This window comes from Molossus molossus, unplaced genomic scaffold (genome assembly GCF_014108415.1).
Source record: "Molossus molossus isolate mMolMol1 unplaced genomic scaffold, mMolMol1.p scaffold_m16_p_8, whole genome shotgun sequence".
Lineage (NCBI taxonomy): Eukaryota > Metazoa > Chordata > Mammalia > Chiroptera > Molossidae > Molossus > Molossus molossus.
Window position 1 is genome coordinate 34,388,220 of NW_023425402.1, and position 24,153 is coordinate 34,412,372.

Genomic DNA, 24,153 nt, shown 5'->3' on the forward strand with positions numbered 1-24,153 from the left:
ATATTGCTAAAGTTTTTAAAGTAACATGTATATTATGATCCCAATTTGAATAAAACTATATATACATAAGAATAATACCATTTACTTATTATATGCCAGATATATATGTGCATAAATTTATTTAATCTTCATAACAATTCTATGAAAATGTTATCATTTTACAGATGGAGATACCAAAGCACAGGGAAATTCAATAATTTGCTTAAGATTAGCTGGTAAATGGCACAGCTGGACACACACACACACATTTATAACAAAAAATAGCATAGTAGTTGTTGCTATTTTCCCACTAAGCAGTGGGAGTATGGGTCATTTTTGTTTTTATCTTTGTGCATATTTTATATTCTCCAAATTTCCCCCAAAGGACCAGTTATTAATAAACCCAATAAATTATATAACTGTAAAGGTGAATATTAATGTTTCTTGTGAGAGGCAAAAGAAAAAAAAAAGCCTACATAATTATACATAATACATAATTATACATAAAGAAAGGCATATGAGTCTTATTCATATATATTTTTTGTACGTATATTCCAAATTCTGGAAACAGCTCAGCCTTTGCATTGATTTATATTTTGCTGTGCATATTGTTTTCAAGAAAACAAAAATAAAAAATAGCAAGCCACTCCAAAGCAGCAGCTTTAGTCTCACTCTCAGTTACATTTGATAGTAGGGGGATATTTCCCACCCCTTACACCCTGAAAATAACTGATGTCAGGCTACAGCTCTGCCTGTGTTCACTTGTTACCCTTAGCCAGAAAGCAATAGGTTCTGTAGGGAAAAATATTGCCCCATTAAACAAAGTGTCATCATTGAGAGCAATCATTCTTTTTTATTTTTCCTCTGAGGTTATCTTAATAACTCACTCATAACAGTTATCTCCCAGGAAACATCGAGTTTCATAGAGTAAGACGGTTAAACAATATGAATCTGGTACAAATAGCAAAGGATGAATGTTTTCAACCATGAAGGGCCCGTATTTATTAAAAATCTATATGAGGCAAAGACCATTGCACGCTACTACCTATGTGGGTAGAAACCTAATTTATTTTTGCTTTTTCAGGGATTTTCACATCACGCACAGCTTGTCATATTTGAAGCTAACTCTCATCACACTGAAGGCGGCTAAGTAAAACCTAATTGGCAAACCCAAATTTGATTTGCAAAGACCAAAGATTTGTGAGAAATAATGAGTAATTAGCATTTTAGATCATCATCATTTTAATAGCACTGGACTATAATGCTTTAATGAGGTGAGGGAATTTATTTTCTTGCCTTTCCTCCAAAAATGGGATTGGTGGGAAATTGTCCAAAAAAAGTTAAACTAAAGTCTTCACAAAATATAGGTTTTTGTTGCTATGGGGACTCCACACTCATACACATACATAGGTTCCCACAGGATAAATCTCTAGCTCAAATGACTAGGTCCAAAACAATATTCTTGTTGTATCTGCTGCTTTCTGGTCAACCGGCATTTATTTATAATACAGGCTTACTAAAGGAATTACCATTAAGATCAAACATAAATTTGGATTGTTCAGTACAAAGCAAAAAACGAAAAATGCTGTTGGGAACATTTACCAAAACTTGACACGTGACAAACCCTGAGCATAGGGCTCAGTGCATAAAGCAGAAATAATTCATACTGGAAGCCAGTACTTCTAAATCCACTATATTTTCTTTTTTCAATTCAATGCTAGTTTTCCATTGATGAATGCTTTTCAAGAAAGAAGTGAAGTTATACAAAGAAAATAAATACCTAGTTGCTTAACAATCCCCTGATTTGGGGAGTTACTATATTTTCCAAAGTAAAATTACAATTCATTTTCTTGTAAATGTTAGAATTAAGATTTTCTTTACTTATCACAGTGTGTTAGTTATCCATTGCTGTTTAATTATCCCAAAATTTTGTGGCTTAAAACAACAAGATTTATTTTCACAAAATTTCTGTAAGCACTTTGCTACCTGCCTTGCTTCAGGGTTTCTCACGGGTGTAATCAAGGTGTTACCAAGCTGCCATCATCTCAGTGCCCATCTGGGGAAGAATCCATTTCCAAACTCAATTATGTGGCTGGTGGCAGGAATTAATTCCTTGTTGGCTGTTGACACATGAGTCTTTTCTACATGGTAGTTTGCTTCATCAAAGTGAGAAAGTCAAGAATGAAACAGAGAGTCTTTTAGCAAGAGAGAGCATCCCACCAAGATTTAAGTCAGAGTCTTTCATAAATTAATCATGGAAGTGACATCCAATTACTTCCGTAGTATTCTCTTGTTTCAGAAACAAGTTACTTTGTCAACCCAGACTCAAGAGGAAGGGATTACAAAGATATCAGTTCTATCTTAGAAGTCCGCCGGCCACACACAATTTAAATTGTAAATTAAAACATGCTCAAATAGAGTAGTATTTTCATCAAAAGTAAACAGTAATTTCAAGGTATTACACACACACACACAAACACACACACACACACACACACGGGGTACGGGAAAAGTGAGATCAACTTGAAATTTAGAATTCCCAGATAAAGAGCAGAATAAAACATGACACTCCATAAAAAAAAACATTTTTTTTATCCCAGCCGGTGTAGCTCAGTGGATTGAGCATCGTCCCATGAACTGAGAGGTCCCAGATGAATTCCCGGTCAGGCCATATGCCCGGGTTTCTGTCTCAGTCCCAAGTGGGGGCATGCAGGAGGCAGCTGAAGGATGTATCTCTCACATCAATGTTTCTATCTCTCTCTTTCCCTTCTTGTCTCTCTAAAAAAAAAAATCAATAACAACATATTTTTGGAGGAAAAAAACATTTTTTTAAGCAACACTTAGGACACAGATAAGAGCCACCTGATTTCATACTACTTCCTTCTGCTCAGTGAGGTGGATTCAATGAGGGAGACAGACAATAAACAAAAAGCAATGACAATATGATATCAGTTAGAGGTTATTTTTATAAGGAAAAGCAAAGCTAAGCAGAGGAGCAGACAACTGTAAAGTTGTGGTGGGGGGGTGCTGGATCTCAGAAATAAGATGAGGAAGAAAGGTATCTCAGTGTCTCAGTGAGGGTAACAGTTGAGCAGAGATCTGAAGGAAATAGAGTAATATAAAATTGGGGGGGGGGGCATTCTCGATGAAGGGCATAGCAGGGGAAACAGCCCTGAGGAATACTGTCAACCTATTGGAAGAACAACACAGAGGCTGGGCCAGAGCCACTGAGCACAGGCACAGGGTGGTGAGTGGAGAGGCCAGAGGGTGAGTGGCGAGGGATCTTATATTTGTCTCTTTGGGTCTGGATTTTTTCACTTAGCATAATGTTTTCAAGGTTCATCCATTATACATTATGACTTAGCATTCTGATTTGCATTTTTAAAAGACCATGCTTGTTGTTATGGTATAAACTCATTGTGAGACTACAAGAGTGGAAACAGAAAGAATAGTAAGACAGAAAACGCTGGCCCCTGGTGAAAGATGATGGATGTTCAAGATGACAGAAGTATAAGTGCAGAGAAGGAACCAGATTCATGATCAATCAATCTGCTGATCTAGATCTATTTATCTATCTATCCATCCATCTATCCATCTATCTTTCTATATGCATATAGATTTATGTATACACACACACAAACACATATGTGTATGACTTGGATGGCCAATGATGGAGCATCTGGGTCAGGCTGTAGGCAAAATTCTGATGGATTTTCAGTGAATATCTTTCCTCTTGTGCTACTGTCCCAGCCCACCAGCCCCCAAATCTCAGACATTCTCAGGCATTGGCTACAGCCCAAGAAGCAAGATGTAATGAGACTTTTAAAATGTTATCAGCGAGAGCATTCACCTTGGAAAAAGTGTGAACCTCCCAAGATTACTGACAATTCTCAATTGAATGTTTACTTCAGGGTTTTCTTGAAACATCTATCTTATTTCCGTATTAAGATGAAATTTATGGCACAAACCTTTCTGTGCTCACCTCTCAATGAGTATTTCCAGAGTCTCCTAGATGTCCGATATTCTGCCAAGCATTGTGAGTAGTTAAAAACTATAAGACATGGTCCTTGCTCTTTAATAGAGCTTGAGGTATAAGACATCCACACACAAGATAATGAAAAATAACTTACTAAGACCAACAGAGACAATAATATAATGGTGGCCCGAGGGAAGGGAAACAAGGGCTGGGTGGAGGTGGGCAAAGGGTGAGAAATTGGGAAGATCTGTAATAAACAATAACAATAAAGAATAAAAATAAATAAATCAGACAAGAGATGCACAAAATCATCTACTAAAGAAATTACATTTTAAAGATTCAATAAGCCCAGCCGGTATGGCTCAGTGGTTGAGCATTGACCCATGCACTAAGAGGTCGCCGGTTCGATTCCCAGTCACCTAGATTGTGGGCCAAATCCCCAGTCGGGGGCTATGCTGGAGGCTACCAATCGATGTTCTCTCTCATCGATGTTTCTATCTCTCTCTCCCTCTCTGTTCCTCTCTCTCTCAAAATCAATAAAGAAAAAATTTTTAAATAAAAAATAAAGATTCAACAAAAATAATTAATTAAATCTAGATATAAATCAGTGGATCTTCTAAAAAAAATGTGGTTGAAATACTTGTGTATTGCAATCAGTGGTTAGTTTCATTCACAGTAAACTCTGTTGTGACAAATTGTATCCCAGTCATCCAAAGATGACTGCAACAATACCTCTTATCCCACACACTAGTTGCCACACACTATCAAAAAGGTAGCATTTATGTTCCTTCCCCTTCAAACTGGGTAGGCTTTGGCAACTGCCTCAACCAATACAGTAGGGAAGATAGACATCATGTGACTTGCAAGGTCCCAAAAGGCCACGTACTTTTGCCTTTTTTTCTTGGGATGTCTGCTCTTGGAAACCAGCTGTCATTATGAAAAGGCTCACGTGGAACGAAACTGAGGTCTCCATCTCCCACCTCTGGATGAGCTTCCGGCCAGAAGCCAGCACCAGTCAGCCCTCTTAGAAGCAGACCCTCCAGTGCCCCACTGAACCACCCCTTCTGACACTGAGTGGACCTGTTCTACCAAGCCATGTCCAAATTGCAGGTGTGAGAGCAAAATTGATATTTTAAGTCACTAAACTTGGCTGGATTATTTCAACAATAGGTAAATGGACTATCCTGTAATACCAAGCTTAATTTTCACTTATATTCAGCTAGGTTTTCTTAAGTAAGGGAAAAGGAATAGAGTTACATTAAAACCTGAAAAATGAACATAGCCCACAATCAGTCTTAATTATTGTGCAAAGTAACTGTTACCACTGTATCATTTATAGTTATTCAACACAAATAAAATTATTTCAAAAGTACTATAATGCAACAAAATGAGTTTGCAGATCTAGAAAATACTTCTCTGTAGTTTTGTCAAGACCTGTGTATGCCCAATGGGAGTAGGTCTTGAAATGTTAACAACATCCATCTTGTGGAACAAAGGGAATGAATTTTTCATGCTATGAGATTTTGGAGAAGGGGAAAAATGAGTGAGAGTTGGGGTAGTTGGAGACGACATCTTTAAAAAGGTGGAACTTGAGCTGCATGTTAAGGAAAAGGTTGCATTTGGACAGTCATGTTGAATGTACCAAGAAAGGCAAATACTACCAACAATGCCACATGGTAAGATACAGACCCAGTGTCTTTTCTAGAGCGACTTGTCTAGGAGAGAGGAGAAACCTTAAGAAGGACTGAGTGAAAAGGAGTGGCCAGATTGCTTACAAACTAAAATATAAAATCCTTTTGTATTTGTTTTAAATCTGGATGACCGTTCCAGTAATTGTTGTCCATTTCTTATTATATTAATACACATTAATTAGGGATCCAAATCTCTTTTTTAATGGATTTTCTCTCTCTCCCTCTGTTTCTGAGACATGCAACAGCACACTTTGTATTAAAAAGGAAGTTAACTGTTTTTTTTTTTTTTCAAACAGCTCCTCAAAATTTAAAAACATATATTCGTTATGTTTATATATCTAAAGTAAATTCAATATTTATGTAATAGGAGGAGTCTAGTGGTTTAAATTCTCAGTTGTCTCAGTCCTTGTTATTAATCCTAATAGTTTTAGTAAAAACCATTGACAACTGCATGCATCAGATGATTGGCAGTTTGAAAACTGCTGGTGTATAGCACCCAGTTTGGTATAGTAAACCACCTCCGTGCCCCAACCCCAATTTCCAAATCCTATTCCCAGTATGAGTTAGTCCTTCCCATGCTTTAGTATTTTACACAAATACTAATTTACCCATTATAATGTGTTCTAGGCACTCCTCCTATTACTAATGTCTGTGACCAAGGGTGAAAAAAACTATCTGTCGGTCTCTGGGGACACATGTCAATTTTCAAGGTCTTTGAGGTAGCCTGATAAATAGTAACTCCTCTCTTAATGGTTCCAGTTCTGAACTCAGTAAGATAAATACGTTGCAGGTCCATAGGTCACTGAAATAAATCTGGATTGGAGGATGTAGTTTATATTTATGGACAAGTGAATTTCTCAATACTGAATCTAAGAATTCAACACATGTAACCTGTGTTGGATCAGAGAATTTTTTAAATACGTATTGAAGTACATCCCCAATGTAAAAGAGCCTCTCTCTGAGGGAGCAGAATGGTGTGTGCTCCTAGCTCCTAACAGTGAAGGGAACAGAAGGACTAGAGCTATATAAGCCCAGTTTCTCTCTCCAGACTCCCAAACAGAGAGAGCATGTTGAGAGAGGTCAGAAGTCTTGTCACTAGAGAATTTCTTGCACATGGAACAGGAGCAGGCATTGGCCCACGGAACCAAATTTGGACCATCACATGTTTTAGTACAGACTGTCAGCTAAAAGTAGTTCTTATATTTTTTAGTGGTGGTTGAAAAAAAAACTCAAAAGAAGAAGACTGTTTTGTGACACATGAACATTATATAAAGTGTACATTTCAGTGTCCATAAATAAAGTCTCATGGGAACACAGCCATGCCCATTTGTTTGTGTATTGTCTGTGACTGCTATCGGGCTATAGTGGCAGCGTTGAGTAGCTGTTACAGAGGCCGTACGGCACATAAAGCATAAAGTATTTTCTATTTAGCCCTTTACAAAAATAAAAATAAAAATTGCTGATCCCTGACAAAGAAGAAAAGATCTGGCTTGGGAAAGAAGAATTCTCCCTGGGAGATTTGGATTCTTACTGGAAACAGAATCTCCTTCTATGTTCCTGTCTTTGATATGTGACCAACATTCTCTCAGCTCCCCCACCCCTTGCCCCCGCTCATTCTGTGACTTTCCTTAACTCCCTTATCTAATTAGTCACCATTTATTTTCTGTTTCTTTTTCTCTCAAATGTCAGAAATTTTCTTTCCATTTTTCCTGTAATTGCCCTAGTTTCATCATTTCACACCAGGATCCCTGCAACCATTTGCTAATTAGGCATAATTCCAGTATCTCCATAGTCTTTTAGAATTGAAAGTAACTTTAGAGAGTTTATGTTCAATCCCCTCATTAGCAAAACGAGGAGACTGTTACTCTGTGAGGCAAAAACAGCTTCCTCAAATTTGCAGATCTAATTTGTGAGAGACTAGAACAGGACCCCAGATCCCCCAAATCATAACTTAGTGATCTTCTACAGTGGCATGCTCTCTCTCCACATTGTCCTTTGCACAAAAATTTCAAAAGGTCCTAGTGATCAAGTCCAGTTTAAACTATAGTTCATCATCAATTTTGATCTCTATTTGCTTTTTTTAAAATCCTCACCTGAGGATTAGTTGTTGTTTTTTATTGATTTTAGAGAGACAAGAAAGGAGGAGAAGAGAGAGAAAGAGATGAGGGAGAAACATTGATCGGTTTCCCTCAGTATGTGCCCCGACCAGGGATTGAACCTGCAACCTAGGTGTGTACCCTGACTGGGAATTCAACCAGCAACCTTCTGTTCATGGGATGATGCTCCAACCACCCAAGCCGCCCAGCCAGGGCTCCTTACTTGCTTTTTGCAAATTAGGTTTTATTGGAGCATAGTCATGGTCATTTTTTCACTTGTTGTCTGTGGCTGCTTTTTCACTAGTGTCCATGGCAGAGTTGAGTAGTTATATCAGAGACTGTATGCCTCACAAAGGCTGAAATATTTACTATCTGGTCCTTCATAGACAAAGTTCACAGAGCTATGATCTTGACTCACTCAAAGTATTATATCTCATCCCTCATCACTTTCTGTGACTCCAATACCTTTTACAGTAATAAAAAGTAATTTTTTTTAAAGCACGTGACAGCCTGAAATGAAGACTGCCTTTCTCAACTTCCCTTTAATCTTGATGTGGCCAATGGAATTCATAAAAATTCAGTGGACTTGTGTACACAACTTCCAGGAAGTGTTTTTAAAGGAAAGCAGTGTGACTTTCTCTTCCTTTTGCTCCTTCTTTCTGGTTAGAATGATGCCAAAGTATCTACAAAACCCAGTATACACAAGATGATTTTGGATTCGAAGTTTAAATATGATGGAGCAACACGATGGAAAGTTCTTGGATTTTTGACATTGAAGTATTTCTACATTCCTCAGACTACATGAGTAAAAAATACAACTTTGTGTTTAAAAAGATCCTTTGTTAATTAGGATTTGTCAGGCACTTGTAATTTATTCTAAGTGATACACTTTCCAAAAACAAATATCTCTTGCAGACCAGCCAATAGCTTTGCAACTTACTAGGTTAACTATGCATATGCACCCACCTCCATTCTTCTGCTCATGCTGCTAGCTCATGCATGCAGGTCTGCCTTTCTCTGTACCTGAACACATTTTACAAAGTACTCGAAGCATTTGAAGTTCTATCCACATCCAGGAACATTTTTTTTCCTCTTTTCCCATTTACAATTAAGTGCAATATATTTGGACTACCGAGATTGCATGCTATATTACATTCTTTGAGTCATGTGTTTTGGTCCTTTATCCTCAGTGAGAACGTAGACTGGGATCATGTCTTTTGTTTTATTTTTATTTCCAGGGTCACCATACTACAGATCACCACAAAATACTTGGTGAATGTATTTGAATGAATTGGGGCTAAAATGAGCAATACTTAACTCATGAGCTCACAGGATCTCATTCTTTGTACTCAGAATATCTGTCAATGCCTGGATCATAAGGCGTGAACCAGCCAAAAGAAGGTCTGTTCCATGATAGGTCATTTCAAACTGCACATGACGGACATTTAGGCAAAGAGTTATGTGTTGCCTAGTAAAGCCGTCATGAGACAATGTATATTGCCATCATGTATACTAAATCGGACAGATGTGACATCCTCTCAGCACAGTGGGTCCAATTTCACATTCAAGTTCTCTCTTTGTTATTTAGGAGATGTTTTGAAGCTCTGGAAGCTACACTGGCATACCTTCTACCTAAGTGATAGCCCATTAGACAGATATATTTAGACTAAGGAACAGAAAGCTAATCAGATACTGTTTGCATTTGTCCCCGTTCACGAAGCAAACAGAAATATACTGGCTTGTCAAGGACTCCAATGTCAGAGCTCAAAAACTTCTTGAATCAACATCCAAGCAGTTTGCTCCCTGGGGAACTGTAGAAGGTAGACTAATCTTATTTATTTACAAGGCATAGGGCCATTTATATAAACCCAGCCTGCAGTTCTTAAATGGTGATATGTAGTCTGTCTATTCACATTAGCTTCCAGCAGAGCTCTTAGAACCTTCTTACAAATGAATGTGTTCCCGTGTCAGCCAAAAGCTACCTACAGATAAGTGTCAGGAGCTGCTGAAGGGAAAATTGAGTGAAAGCTATACGAGCACTGATGTTTGGAGCACACGAAGATTGCTTGCTCCCAGTTCTTTGCACTCAATGTATGAGGTAGTTCTATGGCCAGCTTCCCCTGGGGAGGCAAACAGCTGCTGATCTGCAGAGGAGAGTGAGATTATGGAGGAAGCAGAGACGCTTGTCAGATAGCACTGGAACAGAGTGGCTCTCAAGTCTCTTGTTCATTTTAGTTAAATTATTGCTGTCCAGATCCCCAAAGGCTTATTCTCCCAGTTTTACTGAACATGTAATTCAAGGCTTCCTGATTTCTCTGTCAGTTGTCACTTTTTGAAGTTTTTATCAGACATTTTCTTTTTCTCAAAGAGAATATATCATTAACTTTGACCACATCGTTTCCACTGGCTCTGGTTTGGGAAACTAATGTGCCTCCTGCACGCTGCTTCTGCCTCGGTCCAGCTCCGCCTGCCACGAGAAAGGATGCACCCACACCTGCTTCTTTCTTCACTCCTCAACCCCACGATAACCATGATTGTAAGAAGCAAAAGGCACAGCCTTTTTTTTTTTTTTTTTTTTTTAAACACAACAGTTCTTAGGTGACTGCCACATGTCTGACCTATTTACTCCTAGATATGCTATTACAGTCTACCCCACCCCGTATGTCTCCTTCCTTTTTTCTGCAGGGGCTTCTCCAATCAGTTCATTTATCTTATATAAACACTCTTCCCTCTTCACTAGCCCTCACTTAATCAATTATGTTGGGGAAATATAACTAAAATCAAAATCTCCCAACCCAGAAATCCTCTCTACAAAGATAGTGGAGAAAGAAAACAATTTTACTACTGAATAGGCATTCAACCAGAATGGGGTGGGCATCACAGGCAATCTGCTAAGAGACTGCAAAGACAGAAAGAAATCTCACCCTGCTATATAGTCGAACAAATGCAATCCATTGCATATATGTTTTCAAGATAAGCAATAACTACTGCTCAAGTAAGAGGACTTGACAGCACCATTTGTCACAGAGAGTCCATCCTACTTTGTCTGGTAATGGGGTGACCGTTTGTGTAAGCTCATTGGCTTTACCAAGAGGAAAAAGAAGTTCTTTGTCTCTTTAGGACAGCAGGCAGTTTTGCAACCTGGAGCAAGAGCCCACCCAGGTTAGGCTTCTACCCTCCCACAGAAACTTTGTTTACGTGGCAAAGGGAGGATCCTAGGTCACATTCCTAGGTCATAAAGCTGACAAAAGGCATGTCCAGCTTTCAAAAGGATTTATAAATTTTATTTTATTTTTTTAAACTTATCTTTATTATTGAATATATCACAGGTGTTTCTTCTTTTTTCCCTGCTGACCACCTCCTCTCCACTCCCACTCCCCTTCTGCCCCTCCTCACACTGTTCTCTGTGTCCATTGGTTATGCATATATGCATATAAGTTTTTTGGTTTATTTCTTCTCACCTCCCACCCCCCTTCCCTTTGAGGTTTGTCAGTCTAACAACCAATTTGTACTTTTTAATCCCTTCAACTTTTTCACTCATTCTCCATACCCCCCTCCCATCTGGCAACCAACAAAATGTCCTCTCTGTCTACGAAAATGTTTCTGTTCTGCTTGTTCATTTTGTTTGTTGATTCAATTGTCGATAGATGTGTATTTATTACCATTTCTTTGTTCATATTTTTTATCTTTTTCTTTAAGAAGACCCTTCAACATTTCATATAATAATGATTTGGTGGTGATGAACTCCTTTAGTTTTTTCTTGTCTGGGAAACTCTTCATATGACCATCAATTCTAAATGACAGCTTTGCAGAATAGAGTAATCTTGGTTGTAGGTTTTTGCTTTTCACTACTCTGAATATTTCTTGCCACTCCCTTCTGACCTGCAAAGTTTCTCTTGAGAAATCAGCTGACGGTCTTATGGGAACTCCCTTGTAGGTAACTAACTGCTTTTCTCTTGCTGCTTTTAAGATTTTTTCTTTGTCTTAAACATTTTGTATTTTGATGATGATGTGTCTTGGTATGAGCCTCTTGGGGTTCATCTTGTTTGGAACTCTCTGTGCTTCCTGGACTTGTATGTCTGTTTCCCTCACCAAGTTAGGGAACTTTTCAGCCATTATTGTTTCAAACAGATTTTCGATTTCTTGTTCTCTCTCTTCTCCTTCTGGCACCCCCAAGATGTGAATGTTGTTATACTTGAAGTTGTCCCAGAGGCTCCTTACACTATCCTCTTTTTTTTTTTTTTTTTTTGCTGTTCTGATTGGGTGTTTTTTGCTTTTTTATATTCCAAATCAATGGTTTGTTTCTTGGCTGCACCTTCTCTACTATTGAATCTCTGTACATTATTCTTTATTTCCGTTAGTGCCTCCTTCATTTCTGGCTGGTCCTTTTGTATGCTCTTGAGGCCCTCACTAAGTTCTTTGAAGTTCTCACTAAGTTCATTGAGCATCCTTATAAGCAGTGTCTTGAACTTTGAATCTGTTAGGTTGCTTATTTTCATTTCACTTAGTTCGTTTCCTAGAGTTTTGTTCTGTTCTTTCATTTGAGACCTGTTTTTTTGTCTCCTAATTTTGGCTGCCTCCTTGTGTTTGTTTGTTTCTATGTCTTTGCAGAGTTGCTATGTCTCCTGGACTTCCTAGGGTGGCCTATTATTATAGATGTCCTGTAGGTCCAGTGGCACAGCCTTCCTGATCTCCCAGCTGGGCCCTCGAGGTGCATCCCTTGTATGGACTTTACACCCTTCTGTTGTAATTGAGTCTTGGCTGCTGTTGGCACATCAAAGAGAAGGTTTTACTCAGGCTGATCAGCTATAAGGACTGGCTGTGACCACTATCCATCAACCTCTGACTACCTTGGATGATCAGCTGTGCAGGGGCCCACTACACAAAGAAAGACTTACTTCACCAAGGCCCTGGTACCCACTGAGTCCATTCCTTGAGGGTGTCACTTGTGGAGGTGATTGGGTGGTGGTGCTTCACAGTGTTCTGAAGCTATCCACTGGGTGTGCTGGCTCTGGGACCAGGTCAGCCACTGCCTGGTGTTCTACCTGGGGCCACCAGGCATAAGCTACAAAGCAGTCTGAAGATGGCTGCTTCTTGTGCTGGGTTTGGAGGTGCCCAGGAAAAGCCAAGTTGTGAACCAAGGCTGGCTCCTTCTAGTGCCAGGCCTGGGGTCACTTAATGAGAAGTATGGGGCTGCTGAGACCAGCTGCTGCTTGTTTGAAAGAATTTAGGAAAATGTGAGTCAGGATCGAGACAGGTTATTCCTTTGGTAAAGCAACTGGCATAGGTTGGGTGGGCCTGAAAGTTGGGTGGAGCGGGGCCTCAGGAAATCACCAGGGCGGGGCAAATAGTGTAAGCCAGGTTGCTGCAGTCCCAGATACGGTGGCCCTCTGCCTGCCCTGTGGAGGAAGGGTTCACCAAAGGAACAAAGGCCTCTGACAGCATGTCTGTCCAGGAGAAAGCTGCCTCTCCAGCCCTTGCCCCAATGCTAAACAACTTAGTTCTTCCCCATATGTCTCTGGTACCTTTCAAGCTGCCTTCCCCATGCTGGAGCCTGGAGGGTGGGAGTCTGAATAAGTCTGTGTGCGGACCCTTTAGGAGGAGCTGCCTGGGGCTCCAGTAGCCTCACCCTTCTCAACTTCAGTTTCCGCTGATTTTTATAGCCAGAAGTTATGGGGACTTCTCTTCCTGACACTTGAACCCTCAGCTGATGGCCAGTCTCAATGTGGCTGCTTCTTTAATTTTGTAGTTGTAGGATTTCCATTCAGCTCAATTTCAGGTGGTTTTGAATGACGGTTGCTCTGTAGTTTAGTTGTAACTTTGAGGTGGTTGTGGGAGGATGCAATACCACATTTTCCTACGCTACCATCTTGACCTGAAGTCCCCGGATTTATAAATTTTAAAGAGCAAAGAAAGAATTTACAATTACAAATATTCTAAAGTAAATGCTCTAAGGAACGGGAGAGGGAAGTCTCTTCCCTTATATTCCACGGGGAGAATTAGGCCTCCTAATTTGTATTTGTCCTCACAATTATACCTTAACTTTCATTTCCTCATTCTACCTAGTAAGACTGTGTGTAATGAGGGAGGAGAGGCTTGGAGGCCAGTTACAGAAAAGCTCCAGAAAGGAGGTTGTGGAGAGGAATCAGGAAGAAGCGATATAAACCTTCCTCCGAGGGAAGAACAAAATGTAGTTCATGGACGCAGTCAGAAACACTGGTATGAAAGGGCATTTCAGTAAATTTTGGGAACTTCACTTCATGGTTCAGAGCATATAATTAAAAACAAACAAACAAACAAAACTCTCCCAAATTATTTTGATATGCAGCAGATTTAGGAATCCCTGACTTGGGATATAACAATGTGAGCATCTCTCTCCCTTTCCTGTGAGTCAGCCCTACAGAGCTCGCTCTAAGATCTTGGCTAAAAGGAGATAGACATAAATAAAATATGTAATACTGGTAATTTATTGACAAATATATAAGCAATGGCCATTCCACCTGAAAAAATGTTTTAAAGCATTTAAAAATCTCCCACCATAGAAAGAGAGCCGCTTTTGTAAGATTCCACATATGAGTGATATCATATAGAATTGTAGAGAGAATGGTGGTCACCAGGGGCTGGAGGTGGGGGCATTGGAGAGATTGTTGGTCAAGGGCACACGCAGTTAGAAGATAAATATGTTCTGGAGATCTAATGCACAGCATTGTGATTACAGCGAACAATACTGCATTATATACTTCAAAGTTGCTAAGAAACTAGATGTTAAATGTTCTCACCACAAAATAAAAAAAAAGATAATTATGGAGGTTTTAGCTAATGCTACAGTGGCAATCATATTGTAATATATAAGTGTATCAAATCAACACATGTACACCTTAAACTTATATGTCAGTTATAGCCTAACGACAACAATAATAACAAAGGGAAAAAGGCCTGCTGCTGCAGACAGTTCCCACTCCCCTACGGCATGAGGTTTGAGTGCTGGACATCAGGCAGGACTCTCAGGCCCTAGGGGAAGCAGGCAAAGATGAGAACCACAGAATTCTGTGAGTCCCAAGGCGATGGGAAAGATTTGATCGGGAAGTAGACATCCAGAGATCTCTGAGTGAAGACTCAGATTAGCCTGCTATTATTCTTGCCCTCATTCTCTGAACTCTCTTCATCCAGACTCTAAGGCTTATAGGTGAAAAGCCAAAGGTGGGCACACCATTTCTGCTGACAGGTGACTGACAGCAATAATTAAGCACACAGCTTAGTTGAAGGCGGAGTTTTCTGAATAGCATTTGGACCCTTGGGGCTGATGAAATATAAATTTCTCAGCACCTGTAGATAAACTAGAAAGGCTACAGAAGATGTTTTCAAGATTTCCTGGTAGGGAGGCAGCAGTGTTCGGCAGCAATGTTCTGTCTAAAGAACAGATGGTCTGAAAGTGGTGTCTCGAGCACAATGAGGATGGATGGGTGGAGAGATAGGAAGGCAAGATAAAAGTGCATGGGAATATTTTTATAAATATTGGATTGGATAAACAGCAAAGAGGAAAGTCAAAGAGCTGTGATGTCTAATAAAAGGATTTAAGATGTAAGATGGACAGTAATCAGAGATAAAATTAAACATTAATTCTTTTGGAGCATACTGCAGATAATATGAATTTTTTAAACCCTATCCACGAAGTAGAAATATATCCATCCAAAACTGCCAAGTTGGAGTAAATGCCAGCTTACATCATGGTAGTAATGAAAATAAAAGAAACTGTAGTGACACCTATTCTCAAATGAAATTCAACATCATCTGATAATTATAAGGATATTGTTTCTTAGTGACATCACATCGAGTAAATAGGCTACTGAAAACATACTTGTGAAGAATGCCATAAAAAACCTATCATTTGTTTTTTTGTTTTGTTTTTTATCCTCACCCGAGGATATTTTTCCATTTTTTGTACAGATAGAGTGGGAGGGAGAGAGAGGAAGGGAGGGAGAGAGAGAAACATCGACGTGAAGGGACACATCGAGTGGCTGCCACCCACACGACCAGCCAGGGCCAGGGACAAACTGCAACCGAAGTACGTGCCCTTGGCAGGAACCGAACCCGGGTCTCTCCGGACTGCAGGCCGACGCTCTAACCGCTGAGCCAAACCGGCCAGGGCAGAACCTATCATTTGTTGAGCACACACTGAGTACCAAGCAGGAGGCTAAATATCCCACACACATGATCTCAGAAATGCTCAAAGTAACCCTAAGTATTAGGTATTATTTACATATTATATATACGGAGCTTAAGTTTCTGGGAAATATGTTGTCCAAATTACACAAGGGAATGGTGGAAACGGGATTGAATCTGGGAACTGTTAGACGAGGCCCGCTGTGCATTTGCACTCTGGTTTCTAGTACACATTCTGTGGATTGTTTCCCATTGGTTTCTACCAATAATCTGAGCCCAGCTAGTGTGGCTCACTGGTTGAGCATCGACCCATGAACCAAGAGGTCACCGGGTTCAATTCCTGGTCAGGGCACATGCCCAGGTTGTGGGCCTGATCCCCAGTGGGGGGCAGTCGATGTTCTCTCTATTCAATGTTTCCATCTCTCTCTTCCTCTCCCTTCTTCTCTCTCTAAAATCAATAAAGAATAAAAGATTTTTTTAAGTAAATAATTCAATTGTAAGTGGTCATGAGACAGAAGCTTTCTGATTTCTCCTTTTTTCATTCAGTATGCAATTACTGGATCATTTTAACCACCCAACTATCTTTAAAAGGGCAATCTCTCATTCCAATTTCTAAATCCTTACTTAATCAGCTGTCTCCAAGCTTTTTCCATAATGTTACCCTATTAGTACAAAATTTTTGGTCATGCAGTACCAATATACGTATATTTTATTTTCTATAATTTTATACTAATATAGTAACATATTGCATACATTATAACACTTATCAAATAATAATTTTCAGATGATATTAAATAATATTTTCAATATAATATTTTTAGTACTAAGTTTTATTTATTCACATTGCCCAAACATATTGAGTGTAATGTGATTGAATTATCTGCCTGATTTTTGAAAGTCTTGGTTTAATATTTTGTTATACATTGAGATTCAAGGTTAGTTTCTAGGTTCAGTTGATTTTGATACCTATGTGAGGTATCTTTTGTTTGGATGTGGCAGTCATTAAAAGCAAATATTCAACTAGTAAATATGCAGTTGCCTGATTTTAATCAACCATTCTTGAAAACATTAAATGGTGTCGTTTGTGCATATTTTTAACAAATAGATTCAAATGGCCGATAAAACATACAAGATTTTTAAAAAGTTTTGAAAATTCTGTTTCTAAGTTTCTTAAGTGTGTGTGTGTGTGTGTGTGTGTGTGTAAATATGACTTTTGATCAATGGCACACATATTGCTAAAATGATGAAAAGATTTCCAAATGTCCACTTTCAATATACAGGAGTGGGCAAAAGTAGGTTAAACTACTATCCATCATTACCTAAAAGATAAATCATAAGTAAGAATAAGAAATGATAAGAATAAATAATATAGTAATAAATAAATAATAGAAGAATAAACTCTGTGTTTTGTGTATTCACAAGAGTAACCTACTTTTGCCACCCCTGTATTTTTCTATATACAAAAGGCAGTGATTTTCTCACTTACTGTTAATATAAAACTTACATGTAGACAACTGTGAACACATTTGTTGGACTCTGTCAAGTCTGAGCAGATGGAATGTGGCTGACAAAGAGCTCCTGCTAAGAGTAGTGTCCACTCTAACACTTTCTTATGCTTATATAACTGATATCATTTTAAAACTACAATCTTCATATTAATATTTTAAGCCTCTTTCCCATTTCCTGGGGTGTATTTATTTAAAACTCAATAACAATTTTGTGAATCCATTTATCCAATAATGTGACTGTGGCAGAACCCTGATTAGACATGAGAGGCCACTACCAGCCCATTCTCAGTGCAGAAACAGCTCTTCGTGCAGAAAACCTGCCTGACCGTACATAGCACATCCTGCTGCAAAACACACATGGCAGCCCGTGCTCATGGTGACACTTAGTAAAGCCTAGTTCATTTTTTAATAATTGAAAAATCAATACAGATGGAAGCTCCAATATTTTCTTCGTGCACCATGATGGGTGCCCACAGCCCTCTCTGTAGACTGCCACAGTGGACAGCTCCAGCTAAGTGGCCTGCCAACACCCAAAACTAATGATCCAACACTAACAGCTCTCTTTCTTCTTTGTTTTCTACCACAAACCAAAATGTATTCCCTTTTCATGCTCCTATCACTACATATTAAAAGAAAAATGTCAACAATCAAGAACCATTTGCCGAGCATTTAGTAGGTACCAGCACCATGCCAGCAACGCAGTGCAAATTCAAGCCAAATGTCCATGTCCTGAATACACAATGTCCTTGTATAAACTGATAAGAAAAAAGTGACGTTTTGCTAAAATATGTATTTAAAAGATTTGATTTTGTTAGTCATCAAATAAGCTCACTTAAAAAGAAAAAAGAGAGAAGACCACTTTTTTTTTTTTTTTTATCCTCACCCAAGGACATTTTTTGATATTTTGTTCAGATAGAGTGGGAGGGAGAGAGAGAGAGAAACATTGACATGAAAGGGACATATCGAGTGGCTGCCACCCACACGACCAACCAGGGCCGGGGACAAACTGCAACCGGGGTATGCGCCCCTAGTGGGAACCAAACCCGGGTCTCTCCAGACTGCAGGCCGACGCTCTAACCGCAGGGCCAAACCGGCCAGGGCGAGACCACTTTTTATCAGTCAAGTTACCCAATGCCATTTACATAGCAATACTTTATATTAGTGATGAAGAGAATGTTTTTTTCTGAGGACCATTTGACAACATTTATCAAGAATTTCAGAAATGTTTGTGCTATTTTAAACTATGTTAACAATGTTATTTTCATAAATTTGTTCTAAAGAAAGAGTAATAAATATACAGAAAAAAATGATTAAAAATTAGTCTAGGGAGTAGTTGGAACAATATGAATATCTGACAAGTGGGGATCAGGTAAATCAATGACAGTGGATTCAAAAGACTGACAATTGTGTGATTATTAAAGTCAGATTCTGGAAGAATGTTTAATGATATGGTAAAATGTTCATGATATAATAGAAAGTGGGGGGGGGGGGGAAGGCAGGGTATAAAAAATATAAAAGATTGCCCTGGCCGGTTTGCCTCAGTGGTTAGAGAGTCAGCCCATGGACCGAAGAGTCATGGGATTGATTCCAGTCAAGGGCACAAACCTCGGTTGCAGTTTACACCCAGCCCTGGTTGGGGTCATGCATGAGGCAACAAGTTGACGTGTTTCTCTCATGTAGATGTCTGTTGCGCTCTCTCTCTTTCCCTCCCTCCCACTCTAGCTGAAGATAAATGGAAAAAAAAATCCTCAAGTGAAGATTAAAATATATATATACATATATATATATATAAGATTATCTCAATTTTGTAATAAAGTATTCATAGAAAGTAAGAATGGAAGGATCACATTTTTAACAATGTGTGTCTCAAGGTGATGGCATTATGAGTGATTAACATTTTTATACTCATATTTTTAAGAATTTCTATAGTGAATATATATACATACATGTATATGCACACACATACACATATATGTGCATATATATATTATTCACTGTAGACATTTTTAAAATTATAAACTGTATTTGAATTTTTTATTACATGCAGTAAAAGAAATCCCGTATATATGTGTCTACAGGGTTGATTTGGCTTCATATCATAGACAGTCCAAACACATGCCCTTTTACTGAACAGAAGTCTAGAGAAAGGGAGTCTGGGGCTGGTAGGACAGCGCCAGAGTCATCAGTGACCCAGGCTCCTATGCCTTCCTGATCCACCAGTAGAACATGGCTTCCTTCCTCAGGGGCACCTTCTAGGCCATTCTGTCTGCATTCCCAGCAGGAAGAAGGATGGAAGAGGGTAGGCAGAGGACACAACTACCGAGTGAGGAGCGTCCTGGAAGCCTGTCCAGGAACATCTCGTCGCACCACTCTCTCCCAGCTGGGACCTGCAGCTTCACCGAGACCTGCATCGCTGCTTGGAGTCAGGTCGAAGCTTCCTCGAAAGAAAACGGCATTTGCGTAGGCAGTTAGCAGGCCCTGCTACATTTACAATCTTTAAAACATGCTGATGGCAGAACAACCAAAAGGGAACCTATACATGGGGAAAAAAAGATGTAGAAAAGAGTTAAGAATCACAGAAATCAAACATTATTCTGATACCCTTCAGAGGTGCAGAGATGACCCCGCAGTGGATTCAACCATCAGCAATACAAAGTTTCAAAGATATCCCATACCACTTTCCAAAATAAATTCAGAGAAAAATGAATTCGAGAAAGAAAAATATGAAGGACTATAAATCCTGATGTGTCATTTACTCTTCCTTATCTCTTTCCAGAATTCCCAAGAGTTAAATCTAATCTTCAGAAGAGAGTAGATATTGGCAATTAGTCTGGCTCTCCTGTTTCTCCCTGACTAAAACAGAGATGGCTAGAATTCCCATAATGTGTAATTTCTATCTCAAGTAAATCAGTGCTATCTGCTCCCCTATTCTATTGGGGTTAATATTTCTATATAATACTTACCATTTAATAATTTTTTTGCTTTTTATATGGATTTGCTTTATAAATATAAATATTAATACTATTTCAATTTATGAAATTTGAAAAGAAATGTATGTAAATATATAATTATATATAGACATATACAAGGGTGGGCAAAGGTAGATTTATAGTTGCACAAAGACATACAGGTTATGAGTATTAAAATAGTCTTACTAACTCAAAAGAATGTCACAACTGTAAGCCTACTTTTGCCCACCCCTATATATATATTTTCAAGTCATAATATGTCAATCTTCATAATAATGTCAAGAGTATATTATAAAATTAACTAAGCAAAATGACTTTAAATTCATTTTGAAATTAAATGTTAAACTTGAAGTCAGGCACATGGTTTTGGAGAAGTTGGAGCATAGGGAATAACAGAAAACCTGAACACTAAAACACACAAGGAAGGGATTTACCCCATCTTATCAAGTTATATAGCTAAAGAGGTCACAAGAAAATATAAGAACTTTCCATGTAAACTGTAGATTAGCTAATTTTAAGACTAGCATTTCTGAATAAACAAGATGGTCCAAAACCAAAGAGAATCTGATGTGTGTGTTTAAATGAATAACCACAAGGGTTATTCTAAAGTGAGCAATTAGGAAATGCTCAACATCAAAGCGTGAACCTATTCTCTCTCTCTGAGCCAGAGTTGAAAACCAGCACACAATGTGTGCGCTTCACTTTTTTGGGCTTCATAGATGCTGTGTTTTTTACAAATTGAAGGTTTGTGGCAACTCCGTGCAAGTAAGTCTGTCAGAGCCCCTTTCCAGCAGCCTTTGCTTACTTTGTGTCTGTCATATATTGGTAATTCTTATAATATTTCAAACTTTTAAGTTATTATTATATTTGTTATTGTGATCTATGATGAATGATCTTTGAGGTTACCATTGTAATTGTTTTGGGGCACCACGCAATGTACCCATATAAGATGGCAGAGTTAACTGATAAATGTTTTGTGTGTTTTGGCTGCTCCATCAACTGGCCATTCCCCCATCTCTCTCCCTGTCCTCAGGCTCTCTATCCCTGAGACACAACAATATTGAAATTAGGACAGTTAATAACCTTTCATTGGCCTCTATGTGTTCAAGTGAAAGGAAAAGTCACACGTCTCTCACTTTAAATCAAAAGCAAGAAATGTTTAAACTGAGTGAGGAAGGCATGTAGAAAGTCAAGACAGGCAGAAAGTGAGGCCTCTTGCCCTCAGCCAAATTAGCAAAGAAAAAGTTCTTGAAGGAAATTAAAAGTGCTGCTCCAGTGAGAACATGAATTGTAAGAAAGCAAAACAGCCTTATTGCTGACTTGAAGAACGTTTCAGTGGTCTGGACAGAGATCAAACCAGCTACAGAACTCTCTTAAGCCAAAGCCTAATCTAGAGCAAGGCCCTATTTCGATGCAATTCGGTGAAGTCTGAGAAAGGTGAGGAAGCTGCAAGAGAAACGTTTGAAGCTAGGAGAGATGGTTCATGAGGTTTAAGAAGCTATATCCATAACGTAAAAGCTCAAGGTGAAGTAGCAAATGCTGATGTACAAGCTACAGCAAGTTATCCAGAAGATCTAGCTAAGATAACCAATGAATGTGGCTACTCTAAACATCAGATTTTCAATGTAGATGAAACAGCCTTATATTGGAAGAAGATGCCATTTAGGATTTCAAAGCTAGAGAGGAGAAGTCAATGTCTGGCTTTAAGCTTCAAAAGACTGGTTGACGTATTAAAGGCTAATGAAGCTGGTGACTTTCAGTGGAAGCCAGTGCTCACTGGTCATCTGAAAATCCTAGGGCCCTAAAGAATGATGCTAACTCCACTCTGCCTTTCTCTATCTGTGAAACAACAAAGCGTGGATGATGGCACATCTGTTTACAAATGCTTTACTATTTTCAGCCCATTGTTGAGACCTACTGCTCAGAAAAAAAGGTTCCTTTCAAAATATTACTGTTCACTGACAATGCACCTGGTCACCCAGGAGCTCTGATGACATATACAATGAGTTTAATGTTCTTTTCATTTCCACTAACAGAGCGTTTATTCTGCAGTCCATGGATCAAGGAGTACTTTCTAATTTCAACTCTTATCATTGAAGAAATACATTTCATAAGGCTATTGCTGCCATAGAGTTATTCCTCTGATGATTTGCGCAAAGTAAATTGAAAACATTTAGAAATGGATTCACTATTTTATTTCTTTTTTTAAATTAATTAATTTATTTTTGTTACAGATGTCACCCCCCCAATTCTTCCCTCCCCCTCCCTCCCCACCCTGTCCCCAGCTTTGTTGTCCATGTCTATTGTTCATGCACATATGCATATAAGTTCTGTGGTTTATCTCTCCCCCACCACCCCTTCTGGGGATTGTCAGTCTGTACCCCACTTCCATGTCTCTGGGACTACCCTATTCCTCAGACTGTTATGTTCATTATATTCCACAAATCAGTGAGATCATATGATATTTGTCTTTCTCTGTTTGGCTTGTTTCACTTAGGATAATACTTTCCAGGTCCCTCCATGTCGTCTCAAAGGATAAGAGATCTTTCTTTCTTACAGCTGCATAGTACTCCATTGTGTATATGTACCACTGCTTTTTGATCCATTCATCTACTGATGGACATTTGGGCTGTTTCCAGATCTTAGCGATTGTAAATAGTGCTGCTACGAACATGGGGGTATATATATTCTTTCTGATTGGTGTTTCAGGCTTCTTAGGGTATAGGATTCACCATTTTTGATGCCATTAATAACATTTGTGATTCATGGGAAAAGGTCAAAATATCAATATTCACAGGAGTTTAAAGAAAGTTGATGCCAACCCTCATGGGTGACTTTGAGGGGTCTCTAGTGGAGGAAGTAACTGCACATGTGGTGGAAATAGCAAGAGAACTGGAATTAGAGCCTGAACATGTGAATGAATTGCTGCAATCTCACGATAAAACTTGAGTGGATGAGGAGTTGCTTCTTGTGAATGAGCCAAGAAAGTAGTTTCTTGAGGTGAAATCTCCTCCTGGTGAAGACGCCGTGAAGATTGTTGAATTGACGATAAACAACTTGAATATTATATAAACTTAATTGATAAAGCAGGAGCAGTTTTTGAGAGGACTGACTCCAGTTTTAAAGAAATTCTGCTATGAGTGAAATGCTATAAAACAGCATTGCATGCTGCAGAAAAATCTTTTGCAAAAGAAGAGTCAATTGATGCAGTAAACTTCACTATTGTTATCTTTTAAGAAGTTGCCAGGGCCCCTCCAGCATTCAGCAACCATCACCCTTATCACTCAGCAGTCACTGAGGCAAGACCCTCCACCACAAGATTATGACTCACTGAAGGCTCAGATGATGACTAGCATTTTTTAGCAATGAAGTATTTATTTTATTTTTTCCCTTTTAATTGAATTTATTGTGGTGACACTGGTTAACAAAATTATACAGATTTTTGGGTGCACAATTCAACAAAACATCATCTGCACACTGTATTGTGTTCACTACCCCAAGTCTCCATGTATCATCATTTATCCCCCCTAAAACGTACTCCAGCTCACCCCCTCCTCCCTACCCCAACACATCACAATGTTGTTCATGTCCATGAGTTTTTCTTTTTCTTTTTCTTTTTCGCTCAATCCCTCCACCCCCCATCCAGCCCCCTAACATCCCCAATAGCTATCAACTACTCTCTATGTCAGAGAAAGACATATAATTTCATTCATATGTGGAAAACAATGAACAAAATGAATTAACAAGAAAAATAGAGACAGACTCATAGAG